General features: G+C 36.0%; 1 protein-coding gene and 1 pseudogene across 1 annotated transcript in view; one reads left to right on the forward strand and one right to left on the reverse strand.

The window, feature by feature from the left end:
• ZNF782 (zinc finger protein 782) overlaps positions 1 to 19,595 on the forward strand; it is a 61,276-nt gene that overhangs the window by 33,522 nt on the left and 8,159 nt on the right. The window lies entirely within an intron of this gene.
• On the reverse strand, positions 17,854 to 18,410 carry LOC114237006 (NTF2-related export protein 2-like; annotated as a pseudogene).

Here is a 19,595-nt window from a genome sequence, read left to right on the forward strand (position 1 = left end):
TAACGTTTTTTTTCAGTTGAGTCTTTTGGGTTTTCTACATATAGAATTTTGTCATCTGTAAACAGAGATAGTTTTACTTCTTATTTTTTTATTTAGATGTCTTTTATTTCTTTTTCTTGTCTAATTGCCCTGGGTAGGAGTTCTAATGCTATGTTGAATACAAGTGAGAGTGGGCATTCTTGCCTTGTACTAGATCTTAGAGGAAAACTTTTCGTTTTCCCCCACTGGCTGTGGGCTTTTCATATGTAGCCTTTACTAGGTTGAGGAGATTGTCTTCTATACCTATTTTATTGAGACTTTTAATCGTGAATGGGTGTTGAACTTTGCCAAATGCTTTTTCTACATCGTTTGAGATCTTTTTTCTTTCATTTATTTAATGTGATGAAACACATGGACTGATTTGCATATAGTTAACCATCCTTGTGTCCCAAGGATAAATCCCACTTGTTCGTGGTTTAAGTTCTTTTAAATGTGCTGTTAAATTTAGTTTGCTAGTCTTCTGTTAAGCATTTTTGGATCTCTGTTCATTAGGGATATTGGTGTATAGTTTTCTTGCCGTGTCTTTTTCTGGTTTTAGAATCAGGGTGATGTTGACCTCATAAAATGAGTTTGGAAATGTTCCTTGTTCCTTTTTAAAAAAAATTTTATTGGACTATAGTTGATTTACAATGTTGTGTTAGTTTCAGATGTACAGCAAAGTGATTCAGTTATACATATACATATATTCATTCTTTTTCAGATTCTTTACCCAGATAGGTTGTTACAGAATATTGAGTAGAGTTCCCTGGGCTATACAGTAGGTCCTTGCCCTATTCCACTTTTTAAAAGAGTTTAAGAAGCATTGGTATTAATTCTTTGAGTGTTCGGTAGAATTCCACCATGAAGCCATCTGGCCCTGGACTTTTCTTTCTCAGGAGGTTTTTGATTACTGATTAAGTCTTCTTATTTTTTTATAGGTCTGTTCAGGCTTTCTATTTCTTCATGATTCAGTTTTCACAGGTTGTATGTTTCTAGGCATTTATCCATTTCACCTCATTTATCTAATTTCTTGGCCTAGGGGCAAGACAGGAATAAAGACACAGACCTACTAGAGAATGGACTTGAGGATATGGGGAGGGGGAAGGGTAAGCTGGGACAAAGTGAGAGAGAGGCATGGACATATATACACTACCAAATGTAAAATAGACTGCTAGTGGGAAGCAGCCACATAGCACAGGGAGATCAGCTTGGTGCTTTGTGACCACCTAAAGGGGTGGGATAGGGAGGGTGGGAGGGACGGAGATGCAAGAAGGAAGAGATATGGAGATATATGTATATGTATAACTGATTCACTTTGTTATAAAGCAGAAACTAACACCATTGTAAAGCAATTATACTCCAAAAAAGATGTTAAAACAAAAATCTGTTGGCATAGTTGTTCATAATAGTCCGATCCTTTTTATTTCTGAGGCATCTGTTGTAATATCTCCTCTTTTCATTTTTTATTTTTATTTGAATTTCTCTTTTTTACCCTTAGTCTAGCCTAAGGGTTTGTTGATTTTGTTTAGCTTCTCAGAAAAACAACTCTTAGTTTATATTGTTCTGTTCTCTATTTCTGATCTAATCTTTATTATTTTCTTTTTCCCACTAACTTTGGGCTTAATTCTTTTTTCTAGTTCCTTGAGATTTAAAGTTACTTGTTTCTTTGATATGCTTCTTTTTTAATGTAGATGTTTATCACTATAAACTTTCTTCTTATACTGCTTTTGCTGCATCTCATACGTTTTAGTATGTTATGTTTTTGTTTTTCTTAAGACACTTTTAAAATTCCCTTTTCATTTCCTTTTTGACCCAATATTTGTGCAAGAGTATGTTATTTAGTTTCCACATATTTGTGAATTTTCTTGCTGTCATTGATTTCTAGTTCAGAAAAGATACTTAGAATGATTTCAGTCTTCTTAAATTTGTTAAGACTTGTTTTGCGACCTAACATCTATCTTGGCAGAATGACCCACGTGTGCTTGAAAGAATGTGTATTTTTCTGTTGGGTGATGTTGTATATATATATATATATATATATATATATATATATACACACACACACACACACACACACACTAGAGTGGGTGTGCATATGTTTATAATTGTTATATCTTCTGTGGAATTTACCTTTTTATCATTATATGATGATCTCGTTTGTCTCTAGAGACTGTTTTGTCTGCTGTAGGTATAGCCACGTCTTTTTTTTTTATGTGTTGTTGGATTCTGTTTGCTAGTGTTTTCGTGAGGATTTTCGCATCTATATTCATCGGTGATATTGGTCTGTAATTTTCTTTTTTTGTGGTATCTTTGTCTGGTTTTGGTATCAGGGTGATGGTGGCCTCATAGAATGAGTTTGGGAGTGTGCCTTCCTCCGCAATTTTTTGGAAGAGTTTGAGAAGGATGGGTGTTAGCTCTTCTCTAAATGTTTGATAGAATTCACCTGTGAAGCCATCTGGTCCTGGACTTTGTTTGTTGGAAGATTTTTAATCACAGTTTCAATTTCATTACTTGTGATTGGTATGTTCATATTTTCTATTTCTTCCTGATTCAGTCTTGGAAGGTTATACCTTTCTAAGAATTAGTCCATTTCTTCCAGGTTGTCCATTTTATTGGCATAGAGTTGCTTGTAGTAGTCTCTTAGGATGCTTTGTATTTCTGCGGTGTCTGTTGTAACTTCTCCTTTTTCATTTCTAATTTTACTGATTTGAGTCCTCTCCCTCTTCTTCTTGATGAGTCTGGCTAATGGTTTATCAATTTTGTTTATCTTCTCAAAGAACCAGCTTTTACTTTTATTGATCTTTGCTATTGTTTTCTTTGTTTCTATTTCATTTATTTCTGCTCTGATCTTTATGATTTCTTTCCTTCTGCTAACTTTGGGTTTTGTTTGTTCTTCTTTCTCTAGTTCCTTTAGGTGTAAGGTTAGATTGTTTATTTCAGATTTTTCTTGTTTCTTGAGGTAGGCTTGTATAGCTATAAACTTCCCTCTTAGAACTGTTTTGCTGCATCCCATAGGTTTTGGATCATCGTGTTTTCATTGTCATTTGTCTCTAGGTATTTTTGATTTCCTCTTTGATTTCTTCAGTGATCTCTTGGTTATTTAGTAACGTTTAGCCTCCATGTGTTTGTGTTTTTTACGTTTTTTTCCCTGAAATTCATTTCTAATCTCATAGCGTTGTGGTCAGAAAAGATGCTTGATATGATTTCAATTTTCTTAAATTTACTGTGGCTTGATATGTGACCCAAGATGTGATCTATCCTGTAGAATGTTCCATGCGCACTTGAGAAGAAAGTGTAATCTGTTTTTGGATGGAATGTCCTATAAATATCAATTAAATCTGTCTGGTCTATTGTGTCATTTAAAGCTTCTGTTTCCTTATTTATTATCATTTTGGATGATCTGTCCATTGACGTAAGTTAAAGTCCCCCACTATTATTGTGTTACTGTCGATTTCCTCTTTTATAGCTGTTAGCAGTTGCCTTATGTATTGAGGTGCTCCCATGTTGGATGCATATATATTTATAATTGTTATATCTTCTTCTTGGATTGATCCCTTGATCATTATGTAGTGTCCTTCCTTGTCTCTTGTAACATTCTTTATTTCTAAGTCTATTTTATCTGTTATGAGTATTTTTACTCCAGCTTTCTTTTGATTTCCATTTGCATGGAATATCTTTTTCCATCCCCTCACTTTCAGTCTGTATGTGTCCCTAGGTCTGAAATGGGTCGCTTGTAGACAGCATATATATGGGTCTTGTTTTCGCATCCATTCAGCAAGCCTGTGTCTTTTGGTTGGAGCATTTAATCCATTCACGTTTAAGGTAATTATCGATATGTATGTTTCTATGACCATTTTCTTAATTGTTTTGGGTTTGTTTTTGTAGGTCCTTTTCTTCTCTTGTGTTTCCCACTTAGAGAAGTTCCTTTAGCATTTGTTGTAGAGCTGGTTTGGTGGTGCTGAATTCTCTTAGCTTTTGCTTGTCTGTAAAGCTTTTGATTTCTCCATTGAATCTGAAAGAGATCCTTGCTGGGTAGAGTAATCTTGGTTGTAGGTTCTTCCCTTTCATCACTTTAAGTATATCATGCCACTCCCTTCTGGCTTGTAGAGTTTCTGCTGAGAAATCAGCTGTTAACCTTATGGGAATTCCCTTGTATGTCATTTGTCTTTTTTTTTTTTTAAGATGAAACCCTTTTATAGGAACATATTTGCAAAAGCATCAGAGTACACCCAGAACTGTCTGTAAATGACAAAAGACTTAAAAATGACCACGGTTAAAAATTTGATGAAAGTTCATAATAATGCAATTGACAAGGAAATTTAGTTATTTCTGAGATATACATTTTAAAGTAATAACTAGAATTATGACTTATAACATTATACCAGAACATATAAGATTTTTAGAAATTTCATGTAATGTCTGAAACACTTAAAGTAACATATTTCCATACAAATAACCCAATGAAACTTCAGTATTAGTTGATTTGTTTGTTTGTTTTTTTATACTGCAGGTTCTTATTAGTCATCAGTTTTATACACATCAGTGTATACATGTCAATCTCAATCGCCCAATTCAGCACACCACCATCCCCACCGCACCACAGTTTTCCCCCCTTGGTGTCCATATGTCTGTTCTCTACATCTGTGTCTCAACTTCTGCCCTGCAAACCGGCTCATCTGTACCATTTTTCTAGGTTCCACATACATGCGTTAATATACGATATTTGTTTTTCTCTTTCTGACTTACTTCACTCTGTATGACAATCTCTAGATCCATCCACGTCTCAACAAATGACCCAGTCTCGTTCCTTTTCATGGCTGAGTAATATTCCATTGTATATATGTACCACCACTTCTTTATCCATTCGTCTGTTGATGGGCTTTTAGGTTGCTTCCATGACCTGGCTATTGTAAATAGTGCTGCAATGAACATTGGGATGCATGTGTCTTTTTGAATTATGGTTTTCTCTGGGTATACGCCCAGTAGTGGGATTGCTGGAGCATATGGTAAATCTATTTTTAGTTTTTTAAGGAACCTCCATACTGTTCTCCATAGTGGCTGTATCAATTTACATTCCCACCAACAGTGCAAGAGGGTTCCCTTTTCTCCACACCCTCTCCAGCTTTTGTTGTTTGTAGATTTTCTGATGATGCCCATTCTAACTGGTGTGAGGTGATACCTCATTGTAGTTTTGATTTGCATTTCTCTAATAATTAGTGATGTTGAGCATCTTTCCATGTGCTTCTTGGCCATCCGTATGTCTTCTTTGGAGAAATGTCTATTTAGGTCTTCTGCCCATTTTTGGATTGAGTTGTTTGTTTCTTTAATATTGAGCTGAATGAGCTGTTTATATATTTTGGAGATTAGTCCTTTGTCCGTTGATTCGTTTGCAAATATTTTCTCCCATTCTGAGAGTTGTCTTTTCGTCTTCTTAATGGTTTCCTTTGCTGTGCAAAAGCTTTGAAGTTTCATTAAGTCCCATTTGTTTATTTTTGTTTTTATTTCCATTACTCTAGGAGGTGGATCAAAAAAGATCTTGCTGTGATTTATGTCAAAGAGTGTTCTTCCTATGTTTTCCTCTGAGAGTTTTATAGTGTCTGGTCTTACATTTAGGTCTCTAATCTAAGTTCTAAGTTCTAATCTAAGTTCAGCAAGGTCTCAGCATAAAAGAACAACATATAAGAATGTCTCTATAAACTAGCAAGTGATAAGGAGACAGAAATTTAAAATACAGTAACATTTACAGTTACTCAAAATAAAATATTGAGGTATAAATCTAATAAAACATGTATAGGACTTTTATGCTGGACACTAAAGAACACAGATGAAAAAAATCAAAGATCTAAATAAATATATTAGGAACTTTGAATGGCAACACAGCAAAGATGGTAGCTTACAAAATTGATAATTTATACATTTTTAATATAATTCCTATCAAAAACCAAGCAAGCATTTTAAAAACGTAATGACATTATTCCAAAATTTATATGTGAAGGCAAAGTAACTAGAATAGCTAAAACAATACTGAAAAATAAGTATAACGTGGGAAGCAGTACTCTACCTGATTTAGAGGACCCAGAAATAGATCCACCCAAGGACACCAAAATGATTTTTTGACAAAGTTGAAAAAGAAACTCAATGAAAGAAAGATAATGGTACATGAACAAATGGATAGGTTAAAAAATGATCTCAACTTAGCGACTTCCCTGGTGGTACAGTGGCTAAGACTCCATGCTCCCAATGCAGGGGGCCTGGGTTCGATCCCTGCTCAGGGAACTAGATCCCACATGCCGCAACTAAGAGTTCGTATGCCACAGCTAAGAGTTTGCAAGCTGCAACTAAAGATCTCGTATGCTGCAACAAAGATCTCACACATGGCAACGAAGATCCCCAGCGCAGCCAAATAAATAAATAAGTAAATAAATATTTTTAAAAATGATCTCCACTTAAACTTCACTCCCTATAAAAAATTAACTCAAAATGTACCACAGATTTAAATATAATTTAAAGTGATGTAATTTTTAAAATTTGGAGAAAACCACTGGACCAAGGACTTGGTGAAGTGTTCTTAGGTACACACGCACATACAAAATCCTGATAAATTGGACTTTGTCAAAATTAAAAATTTAGGCTCTGCTGAAGACCTTATGAAGAGGATGAAAAAACAAGTTACCCCTTTGCAGCCTTTACCACCAAGGACCCCAAGAGATCTCACTGTTGCAACAGACACTTGCAAGTTTCTCCACTGAGGACACCTACGGTCTTTGCCTATGGTTATCTCAGCTGATGGGGCTGCCTGGAGCCCATGCTGCTACAATGCTCTAGAGCAGAAGATTCTATTGTGCTCCCTTTGCGGCTAGAGCCACTACAACCCCCCACCCCACCCTGGCAACACCATGCACATGGTTGAGCTCTGGACTCTAGTGTTGCCACTGTGTATGCCTGTACTCTGACACCAAAAGTGATCCCCTTTGCTGAGACATCCCTCTGCAAGAATAAAGGAGAGCAAGAGGAATCAAGCAACCTTTGCCAGCAAGAACCCTAGCAGTCCTTGCCCTTGCTGCAGATAACTGCAGCATTCACTGTCCAGGACCCCCATAGTCTTTGCGAATGCTGACTTCAGTTGAAAGAGCTGACTGAAGTCCACAACTGGCACCCAACCCAGCTGCCTCCTTCATATCATCCACAGGGAAGGTCTTTCCCTACTGAATCTAGTCCGTAAAGTCTGGAAGAGGTAACTATTCCTTCACATGCAAAAACATCAATGCAAAGTTACAAGGAACGTGAGAAATAAAGGAAACATGACACGACCAAAGGAAAACAATGTATTTCCAGTAGCAAACTCCAAAGATATGGAAATCCACAAAATGTCTGACAAAGAATTTAAAATGTTTTAAGGAAGATCAGCAAGCTAGAAGAGAACACAGATAGACAACCCAATGAAATCAGGAAAACATTACATGAACAAAATGAGAAGTTAAAGATATAGAAATCATTAAAAAATAAAAAAAGTTTATTTAAAGAAATTATGGTTATTTCTAGAAACATACAACCTACCAAGACTGAATCAGGAAGAAATAAAATCTGAACAGAACAATAATGAGCAAAGAGATTGAATCAGTAATCAAAACCCTCCCTATACAGACAATCTCAGGACCAGGTGGCTTCACTTGACAAATTCTACCAAATATTAAAGAAGAATTAATACCAATTCTTCTCCAACTCTTCCAAAAAATTGAGGAAAAGGGAATACTTTCAAACTCATTCTGTGAGGCCAGCATTACCCTGATACCAAAGCCAGAGATGGACACCAGAAGAAAACTCTACACCAGTATCTCTGACAAATATAGATGCAAAAATTCTCAAGAAAATATTAGTAAACCAAATTCAAGAACACATAAGAAAGATTATACACCATGATCAAGTGGGATTTATACCTGAGATACAAGGATGGTTCAACATATGCAAATTAATAAATGTAATATATCACATTAATAAAATGAAAGATAAAAATCACAGGGTCATCTCAATAGATGCTGAAAAAGAATCCAACAAAATACAACATCCTGTCATAATAACAACCCTTGGCAGATTGGGTATAGAAGGAACATACCTCAACATAACAAAGGCCATATACAACAAACTGAAAAGCTTTTCATCTAATATCAGGAGCAATACAAGGATGCCCACTCTCACCACTATTATTCAATATAGTATTGGAAGTTCTAGCTACAGCAGTTAGGCAAGACAAAGAAATAAAAGGCATCCAAATTGGGAAGGAAGAAGCAAAACTTTTGCTATTTGCAGATGATATAATCTACATTTAGAAAATCTTGAAGACTCAACCAAAAAACTGTTGGAACTAATCAACAATTTCAGTAAAGTTTCAGGGTACAAAATCAGCATACAGCAATCAGTTGTATTTCTCTACACTAAGAATGAATGAAACATCTGAAAAAGAAATAAAACTATTCTACTCACCATAGCACCAAAAACGATAAAACACGTAGGAATAAATTTAACCAAAGGAAGTAAAAAATCTCTACAATGAAAACTACAAGATTTTTTTGACAAATCAAAGAAGACACAAACAAATGGATCTGTGTTCATGGATCATAAGAGAACAGACTTGTGGTTGCCAAGGGCGAGGAGAGGAGGGAGAGGGATGGATTGGGAGTTTGGGATTAGTAGATGCAAGCTATTATATATAGAATGGATAAACAGCAAGGTCCTACTGTATAGCACAGGGAACTATATTCAATATCCCTATGATAAACTATAATGGAAAAGAATATGATAAAGAATGTATATATATGTATAACTGAACCACTTTGCTGTACAGCAGAAATTAACACAACATTGTAAATCACCTATACTTCAATAAAATAAATTTTAAAAAAGAATTAATATTGTTAAAATGTCCATACCACCCAAAGCCATCTACAGATTCAACGCAATCCCCATCATAATGCCAAAGGCATTCTTCGCAGAAATAGAAAAAAATCCTAAAATCTGTATTGACTGGCAAATGGCCCAGAATAGCCATAGCAATCTTGAGGGAAAAGAACAAAGCTGGAGGTATCACACTTCCTGATTTCAAGCTATACTAAAAAGCTACGGTAGTAAAGACAGTATGGTACTGGCACAAAAATTGACAGACCAATGGAACAGGACAGAGATCCCAGAATTAAACCCCTGCTTATATGGTCAACTAATATTTGACAAGGTAGCCAAGAGCACCCAATGGGAAAAAGATAGTCCTTTCAGTAAATGGTGCTAGGAAAACTGGATAAACACATGCAAAGCAATAAAACTGGAGCCCTGACTTACACCGCTCACAAAAATTAACTTGAAATGGATCAAACATTTAAACATGAGACCTGATACTATAATACTCCTAAAAGAAAACACAAGGAAGGGCTTCCCTGGTGGTGCAGTGGTTAAGAATCCGCCTGCCAATGCAGGGGACACGGGTTCAAGCCCTGGTCCGGGAAGATCCCACATGTCGTGGAGCAACTAAGCCCATGCGCCACAACTCCTGAGCCTGCGCTCTAGAGCCCGCACGCCGCAACTACTGAACCCTGCGCACCACAACTACTGAAGCCCGTGTGCCTAGAGCCCATGCTCTGCAACAAGAGAAGCCACTGCAATGAGAAGCCTGAGCACTGCAACAAAGAGTAGCCCCTGCTTGCCGCAACTAGAGAAAGCCTGCATGCAGCAATGAAGATGCAACGTAGCCAAAAATAAATAAGTAAAATAAATAAATTTTAAAAAAGAAAAAGAAAACACAAGGAAGAAGGTCCTCGACATTGGTCCTGGCAATACTTTTTTGAATAGGACACCAAAACCACAAACAACCGTAAAAATCAACAAATGGGACTACATTAAACTTAAAAACTTTTGAACAGCAAAAGAAACAATTAACAAAATGAGAAGACAACATACAGAATGGAAGAAAAATTTTGTAAAACATATATCTGATAATACCCAAATATATAAAGAACTCATACAACTCAATAACAAAAGAACAATCCAATTAAAAAATGGGCAGAATACCTGAATAGATATTTTTCTAAATAAGACATATAGATGGCTAACAGATGCATGAAAAGATGCTCTATGTCATAAATCATGAAGGAAATGCAAATCAAAACCGCAATGAGGGGCTTCCCTGGTGGCGCAGTGGTTGAGAATCTGCCTGCTAATGCAGGGGACACGGGTTCGAGCCCTGGTCTGGGAAGATCCCACATGCCACGGAGCAGCTGGGCCCGTGAGCCACAATTGCTGAGCCTGCGCGTCTGGAGCCTGTGCCCCGCAACGGGAGGGGCCGCGATAGAGAAAGACCCGTGCACCGCGATGAAGAGCGGTCCCCGCACCGCGATGAAGAGTGGCCCCCGCTTGCCGCAACTGGAGAAAGCCCTCGCACGAACCGAAGACCCAAAACAGCCAAAAATAAAATAAATAAATAAATAAATAAATAAATAAATAAATAAATAAATAAATAAATAAATAAAAAAAAGGAAAAAAAAAACCGCAATGAGGTATCACATCACACCTCTTAGAATAGCTATTATCAAAAGACAAGAAATAACAATTGCTGGTGAGGATGTGGAGAAAAAGGAACACTTGGTGCACTGTTGGTGGGAATATAAATTGGTGCAGCCATTGTGGAAAAGAGTATGGAAGATCCTCAAAAAATTAAAACATAGAACTACCATATGATCCAGCAATTCCACTTCTGGGCATTTATCTCAAGGAAGCAAAAGCACTAACTCAAAAAGATATATGCACCCCCATGTTCATTGCTGCATTATTTACAGTAGTCAAGATATGGAAGCAACCTAAATGACCACTGATAGATGAATGGATAAAGAAAATGTGGTACATGTATACAATAGGATATTCAGCCATGAGAAAGGAGGACATCCTGCCATTTGATTTATGGCAACATGGATGGACCTTTAGCACATTATGCATTATGCTAAGTAAGATAAGTCAAACAGAGAAAGACAAATACTGTATGATGTTACCTATATGTGGAATTTTTAAATGTCAAACTTATAAAAACAGAGAATAATATCATAGTTTCCAGGAGATAGCAGGGTAGGGGGCAGGACAGATGTTGTTTAAGGGTACAAACTTGCAACGCATAGTAAATAAGCCCTAGAGATATAAGGCACAGCACAAGTAGGAAACAATAGTTAAAATAGGAAACAATGTTGTATTATAATCAATAAATTTGCTAAGAGACTATAACTTAATTACTCCAACTACAAAAAAGAAAGGATAATTATATAGTGTGATAGAGGTGCTAATTATTATTACAATGGTAAACATATTACCATATATAAATGTATCAAATTAACAAGTTGAATACCTTAAATTTATACAATGTGTTATATGTCAAATATATTTCAATAAAAAAGTAAAAAGAATAAAAAAGGAACTATGGCAAAAAGTTCTCAAATCTTGGGAGGGAAATGGACATCCAGATTCATGAAACTCAAGGGCCCCAAATAAGATTAACATAAAGTACATTGAGACTCATCATCAAATTGGCAAAAGTCATGGACAAGGAGAATTTTGAAAGCAACAAGAGAAAAGTGACTCAGCACATAGAAGGGAACTCGCATAAGACTGTTAGTAGATTTCTCAGCACAAACCTTGCAGACTGGGACAGAGTGGGGTGTTACATTCAAAACACTAAAAGAAAAAACCTGCTAACCTAGAATACTATACTTGGCAAAAGTATCCTTTACAAATGAAGAAAAATAAAGTATTTTCCAGACAAAGAAAAACCAATGGAGTTTGTAACCATTAGACCTGCCTTATAAGAAATGCTTAATTACGGGAGTTCTTCAAAATGAAATGAAAATATATTAAAGAGCAACACAAAATAGTCTCACTGACGAAGGCAAATAAATACAGAATAATGTAGCACTGTAATAGTTAAATTACTTTTAATGATAATATAAAAATTAAAAGATAAAAATTAGATAAAGATTATATAATAGGTCTGTAATGTAAAAAGAAGCAAACTCTGACTACAAGAACATAAAGTGTGGAGTTTTTGTGTGCAGCTGACGTTATCAACTTAAAATAGACAGTTATAACTGCAAAATATTTTTGCAAAAGTCAAGCTAACTAAAAACAAAGAAAAAATAACTACAATAGATACACAAAAGATACTGAGAAAAAGAATCAAAGCAAATCAACAAAAATTATTAAATAAAGGAAGACAGCAAGACAGGAAGAGAGGGACAAGACAATTACAAGAGACACAGAAAACAACGAACAATATGGCAACAGTATGTCCTCACTTATCAATAATGAATTTAAATGTAAATATATTAAATGCTCAAATCAAAGGCATAGATTACCTGAATGGATAAAAAACAAGATTCAGAGATATGCTATCTACAAGAGACTCATTTTAAATTTAAAGACAAATATAGGCCAAAAGTGAAGGGATGGAAAAAGATATTCCACAGAAATGGTAACCAAAAGAAAGGAGAGAACCAGTCCTTCCCATCAGGAAACTTGCACAAGCCTCTTAGGTAGCCTCATCCACCAGAGGGCAGACAGCAGAAGCAAGAAGAACTACAATCCTGCAGCCTGTGGAACAAAAACCACATTCACAGATAGGCAAGATGAAAAGGCAGAGGGCTAGGTACCAGATGAAGGAACAAGATAAAACCCCAGAAAAACAACTAAATGAAGTGGAGATAGGCAACCTTCCAGAAAAAAAATTCAGAATAATGATAGTGAAGATGATCCAGGACCTTGGAAAAAGAATGGAGGCAAAGATTGAGAAGATGGAAGAAATGTTTAACAAAGACCTAGAGAATTAAAGAACAGAGATGAACAATACAATAACTGAAATGAAAACTACACTAGAAGGAATCAATAGCAGAATAACTGAGGCAGAAGAACGGATAGGTGACCTGGAAGACAGAATGGCAGAATTCACTGCTGAGGAACAGAATAAAGAAAAAATAAATAAAAAGAAATGAAGACAGACTAAGAGACCTCTGGGACAACATTAAATGCAACATTTGCGTTATAGGGGTCCCAGAAGAAGAGAGAGAGAAAGGACCCAAGAAAATATTTGAAGAGATAGTCAAAAACTTCCCTAACATGGGAAAGGAAATAGCCACCCAAGTCCAGGAAGCGCAGAGAGTCCCATACAGGATAAACCCAAGGAGAAACACGCTGAGACACATAGTAATCAAACTGGCAAAAATTAAAGACAAAGAAAAATTATTGAAAGCAGCAAGGGAGAAAAAAAAAAGGACATTATATATTGATAAAAGGGTCAATCCACCAAAAAGAATGTATAAGCATATATGTACCAAACATCAGTCTCAAAATATATGAAGTAAACATTGACAGAATCGAAGAGAAAAGCATACAATTCTACAGTAGTAAACACTTCAATATTCCACTTTCAATAATGGAATAAACAACCAGATGAAAATTAAGTAAAGGACTTGAACAACATCATAAACCAACTGAACCTAACAGATATATAGAAGACTCCACCCAAGGTCAGTAGACTACACATTTTTTTCTTATGTGCACATGAATCATTCTCTAGGATAGACCACAAAACAAGTTTTAACACATTTTAAAAGACTGAAATCATATGTAGTATCTGTTCCAATCAAAATTAACGAAACCAAGAAATCATTAACAGACAGAAAACGAAATGTCATAAATATATAGAAAATAAGATGCTCTTAAAAGCCAATGAGTCAAAGAAGAAATCATAAGGGAAATTAGAAAATACCTTGAGAGAGTAAAAATGTTAACACAGTATACCAAAACTCATGGGATATGGTGAAAGTAACACTTAAGGTGGGAATTTGTAGCTGTAAACACATATACTGAACAAGAAAAAAGATCTCAAATCTATAACCTAACTTTACACCTTAAGGAACTGAGAGACAGAAGAGCAAACTAAACCTAAAGCCAGCAGAAGGAAGAAGATAATATAGATTAGAAAAGAGATAAATAATAGAAAAACAGTAGAGAAAATCAGTGAAACCAAAAGTTGGTTCTTTGACAAAGTAATGAAATGCACAAACCTTAGCTAGATTGAATAAGAAAAAAAGAAGACTCAAATTACTAAAATCAGAAATGAAAGTGAGGCAGTATTACCAATTCCACATAAATAAAATAATTATGGAAATACTATGAGTAATTATATGCCAGCAGATTGGCCAACCTAGATGAAATGGTCAAATTCCTAGAAACCCATTGTTTTCCAAAACAAAATTATAAAGAAATAGAAAATGAAATAGATCTATAAGTAGTTTCTAGTACAATTCTCCCATAAAAGGAGGCAACTATGGAGAAGTGGCTGGTTCTAGGGGCATGGAACATAGAAGATGAGTATGTAGGAACTTAAGGAAATACTCAAAAAACAGAATGATGGGGGTATGTCAAAGAACATAGGAGCCAAACTGAAAGAGCTCCCAATAGCCAAAGCTGCAACAATTTGAGCAATAAAATAATATAGTGTTGGTTTATAACACAAAGTATAAATTACTTATGAGTCCATACCGATATGTGATTAAGTAAATAAATAAATGGGAGAGAACAGAAACATCTCTGTCACAGAATTACTAATAATTTATGTAATTGCTCCACCTTCAAGGAGGTGGAGCAGAATTCCCCGCCCCTTTAGTGGGCTGTGCCTAGTGACTTCCTTCCAAAGAGTACAATATGGGGACTTACCTGGCGATCCAGTGGTTAAGACTCCGCACTTCCACTGCAGGGGGCATGAGTTCAGTCCCTGGTCGGGGAACTAAGATCCTGCATGCCGCATGGCCAAAAATTAAAAAATTAAAAAAAAATAAAGAGTACAGTATGCATGGGGGTAGGTGTGGGGGTGGGGAGTAACTTTACATTGGAGAATCCTGGCACACACTACCTCAACCAGGTTCTCATCAATGATAAGTCATATTGATAGCATGTGCCCTTGATAAAGTGGGGTAAGAATGACAGTCATTTTACCTCTGTGGTCTTTCTCCCAAAAATACAGCCCCATTTTTAACTGTGAGTAAAACATCAGACAAACCCAAACTGAAGGACCTTTTTACAGTGTCTTCTAAACTGTCAAGATTACCAAAAAAGATTATCACTTACAGTCTAAAGGAGGCTAAAGAGGCATGATAACTAAATGTAATGTGGTATCCTGGATGGAATTGTGGAACAGGAAAAAAAAATGATTAGGTTAAAAAAAACCAAGGAAATCTGAATAAAGTATAGATTCTATTTAATAATGTATCAATATTATATTAATAGGTATGCCAAATCTGCTAGTAATGTAAGATGTTAACAGTAGGGTAAATTGGGTGCAGGTTATACAGGAATTCTCGTTTCTCTCTTTGCAACTTTTCTGTGAATTTAAAGCTTATCTAAAATAAAACATTTATTTAAAAAAAGAAAAACACCAGTGCATGTGCACAGCAGAATGGAGAGGAAAGAGGGGGAAAACATCACTGAACTTTATAACGGAATAATAGAAATGCCTCAATTATTACAGAGGAAAAACAAAATACAATACAGATGAACAGAACATCAGGGAACTATGGGTCTACAACAAAATCTCTTAACATTTGTGTCTTTGGAGTCACAGAAGGAAAGGCTAAAAAAATTTTCAAAAAAATTATGGCTGAAATTTTTCCAGATTTGGAAAAAGCAGTTCATATACAAGTCTTAAAACATTCAATTCATGAACAGTATACAACCACTCAATTCCATTATTGCTAGTTATATGCAGCTTTTACCTGAGACTGTTCTCCTTAAGGGAAGGGGCAGTGTTTGGGCAATCTGATTGTTGCTGCTAAAGCTGTGGTTTTAAAAAGCCAATCTAAAATTAGAATAAACTCACTTTGTGTAGAATATAACGTGTAAGTTTTAGTCAGTACTACAAGGTGTGGTCTAAAATCAGTTCCATCCCCTTCTCCTACTTAATTCTATTTTGTTAATATATCAGAAATGTAATGTGTAGTTTGGGACAAGAGTAAATGAATCACTGATTTTCAAATTAAGTGACAAGAAACATTAACTTTGAGTTGCAGTGTAGAAACAAAGCTGGCACATCTAGTGTAAAAACATGAAAATAGTAAATTCAAAAACGGAAAGACACAAAGTTTAACCAAAAACAAAGCTAGATTTATTTTTCTTTAGATGTTGAGACGTAAAATCAATTAGATGGTTCTTTTGAAGTATGTGGGCTTATGAAGATCTGCTGTTCTTTATTTTCTCTAAAAAGACAAAGTGTTAGCCACATAACAGGAACATGTTTTATAACAGATTTATTTGCTCAATGCCATATGGAAGAAGAAATCATGAGATTAGATAATTTTAACTTTAGTAAAAAGATTGTGCAGGGCTTCCCTGGTGGCGCAGTGGTTGAGAACCTGCCTGCCAATGCAGGAGACGCAGGTTCGGGCCCTGGCCTGGGAAGATCCCACATGCCGCGGAGCGGCTGGGCCCGTGAGCCACAGTTGCTGAGCCTGCGCGTCTGGAGCCTGTGCTCCGCAGCGGGAGAGGCCGCGATGGTGAGAGGCCTGCGCAGCGCGATGAAGAGTGGCCCCCACTTGCCGCAACTAGAGAAAGCCCTCACACAGAAACGAAGATCCAACACAGCCAAAAATAAATAAATAAATTAATTAATTAAAAAAAAAATTCTTAATTATAAAAAAAAAAAAAAAAAAGATTGTGCAGTTGACAGTGTAAACACAGGTAACAAATCAGTCACTTTGGGGTTGGGTAGTACATAGGAGACTTTTGGCCTGAAGTTCATGTGGAAGACTTAGAAGGGCCCCAAAGAGAGAGCGATGGCTTTGTTTCCAACTTTCCTGTCAGACCCTGCTGCAGGGTCAGGCTTATTGCTGACATTTTACCCTCATAAGTTCTTGAATAAATTGAGACATTTATTGGTGATAAGTATGAGGTGAATTGGAAAAACCTTTAAAAATAATTCTTAGAACAAAAGTGACATTCATGACCATTTGTTAAGGATACTTATTACCTTAATGACTTAAATCCTAAAATTAGGCTACATTTTTAGGAGGTAGAAAACAAGTACCAAAAATATACCATTTGATACCCTGCCTTACTTTTGGCCAACCTCGGATCTCTACAGTTCTTACTCCACATTCTCCCATTAGAGCTATTAGCCCTACTACCTACCATTCACTACCTAAAGTTACAAACCTGGAGCTGCCAAGAAAAATGTTTTTAAGAAGTTTGCTTTTAAGCCACTGAGTGTATTCAGCACTCAGGTATCAATCCAGAACATTTTACACCTCTCTAGTAGATCAATTCACTTCACAGGAAAACAAGCCGACATTTAAAAAACCCACATTTCTTAACATAAAAAGACTATTGAACATCTCTACGTGAGATTCTAATATGTCAGAGTTGTTATGTAAACCTAAATTAGTAAAATGTTCATTGAACTGATTGAAAAAGCCTTATATTAAAACTGCGTTACCACTGTTTACCAAAAATAGGTACATGTTGTACTACAAAATTAACTAAATATCAAAAAAACCTCCACTTTCTCCCAGAGAGGTTACATTGTGCTGATATCCCATAGACAGTACAATAAAAGGATTTCATTTTTGCGATATGCTGGGCTCACAGTGAGTATGTTAGTACAGAGATCATAGCTTTAATGTTACTGTAAGAATGTCATTAGTGAAACTTATATAAGGAATGTAGAAAACTAGCATTAAAGCTCTTAAGGGCAACAATTCAAACTGGCAGCTGCTAGAAAAGGTGCTGCTAGGAATAAAAAAATATTAAAGAAATTTAGTTTCAGCACATACTAGTTTTTAGTGCTTCTACAATGAAATGAATTAATTCACATAAATTTCTGTTGGTGGAACTAATGGACCACAAGTCAATGGACTTTTGCCCCCTTTGACTACTAGCCCAGTCTTGAAAATGGAAGCAGTCACTTGCAGTCTTCCACACGGTATTGTTAGGAGTAGACTAAGCAGTCAGCAGGAAGTTCTGGTTGAAGTAGTGTTTGTTTCCATCAAACTTCACAGTTCCACTGGTCACAACAAGAACTGTAGTCTGGGCCTGAGTAGCTTGCTCATGAACTGGCTGGCAATCTAACATATTGACCTGGAACTCACTAGAAGGCAATATCTCAAAAAAATTAGGGCTTCCAGTCCTGTAACAACATTTCCATTACATATTAAAGTGGCCTTGTCCAGATGCAGCCTGGTTAGTGCCCATCTTCTTTTGTCCATTGTCTCATGGTAAATATTGACAAATTCCTCAGCAGCTCTGCATGCCTGATCTACATAAGTTTTAAAATCCCTAACATTCCCAGCTCTCACTAGTTCCCATTTCCTGCAGTACATTATTGTTTTAAAACACAATTTATGGGCTTCCCTGGTGGCGCAGTGGTTGAGAATCTGCCTGCTAATGCAGGGGACACAGGTTCAAGCCCTGGTCTGGGAATATCCCACATGCCGCGGAGCAACTAGGCCCGTGAGCCACAACTACTGAGCCTGTGTGTCTGGAGCCTGTGCTCCGCAACAAGAGAGGCCACGATAGGGAAAGGCCCGTGCACCGCGATGAAGAGTGGCCCCCGCTTGCCGCAACTAGAGAAAGCCCTCGCACAGAAACGAAGACCCAACACAGTCAAAAATAAATAAATAAATTTTTTTTAAAAAGTAAAAAGTCCTCATGACACGGAAGGTTTCAACAATTAAAAACAAAACAAACAAACAAAACAATTTATTATTTTTTAAGAGAGTTCTGAAATGAGATAAGTTTATTTTATTTTTATCCTCTTGTTTCCACATTATGGTGCTCTTTTTTCTATGTATTAATCCAAATTTCCACCCGATAGCATTTTTCTTCTGTCTGAAGAATTTCTTTTAGAGAATTAACTTTCCTGTAACACATGTCGGTTGGTGATAAATTCTTTCAATTTTTGTTTGTTTGAAAATGACATATTTGCCAAGCATAAAATTCTAGGTTGACTTTTTTGCTTTCAGTACTTTAAAATTGTCACTTCATAGTCTTCTGGCTTGTATAATTTCTGACAAGAAGTAGACATTCTTTTTTTTCTCTGTACATATTATGTCTTTCACTATCTATTGAACATTTTCTCTTTATCACTGGTTTTAGCAATTTAATCTTAATGTATCTTAGTGTTGTTTTCTTCATGTTTCTTCTCCTTGGCATTCATTTAGCATCTTGGATCTGTGGTTTATACACTTCTTCAAAAATTGAACCTTTGCCCCTTATTTTTTCCATCCTCCTTTTTTCCTTCTGAAATGCTAATTACATGTGTTACATAACTTTATCCCACAGGTCACAGAGATAACTCTTTATTATTTTCCAGTCTTTATTCACTGTGGGTTTCTTCTTTCATAGTTTTTATTTCTATACCTTAAAGTTATCTATCTACCTTATGTCATTTAGCCTTCCTTATGTGGTATATATACTATTATTAATCCTATCCAGTGTTTTTTTGTTTGTTGTTTGGTTGGTTTTCTCATTTCAGATATTTTTCATATTTAGAATTTCAGTTAGGA

The sequence above is a fragment of the Balaenoptera acutorostrata genome, chromosome 6, assembly GCF_949987535.1.
Source record: "Balaenoptera acutorostrata chromosome 6, mBalAcu1.1, whole genome shotgun sequence".
NCBI lineage: Eukaryota > Metazoa > Chordata > Mammalia > Artiodactyla > Balaenopteridae > Balaenoptera > Balaenoptera acutorostrata.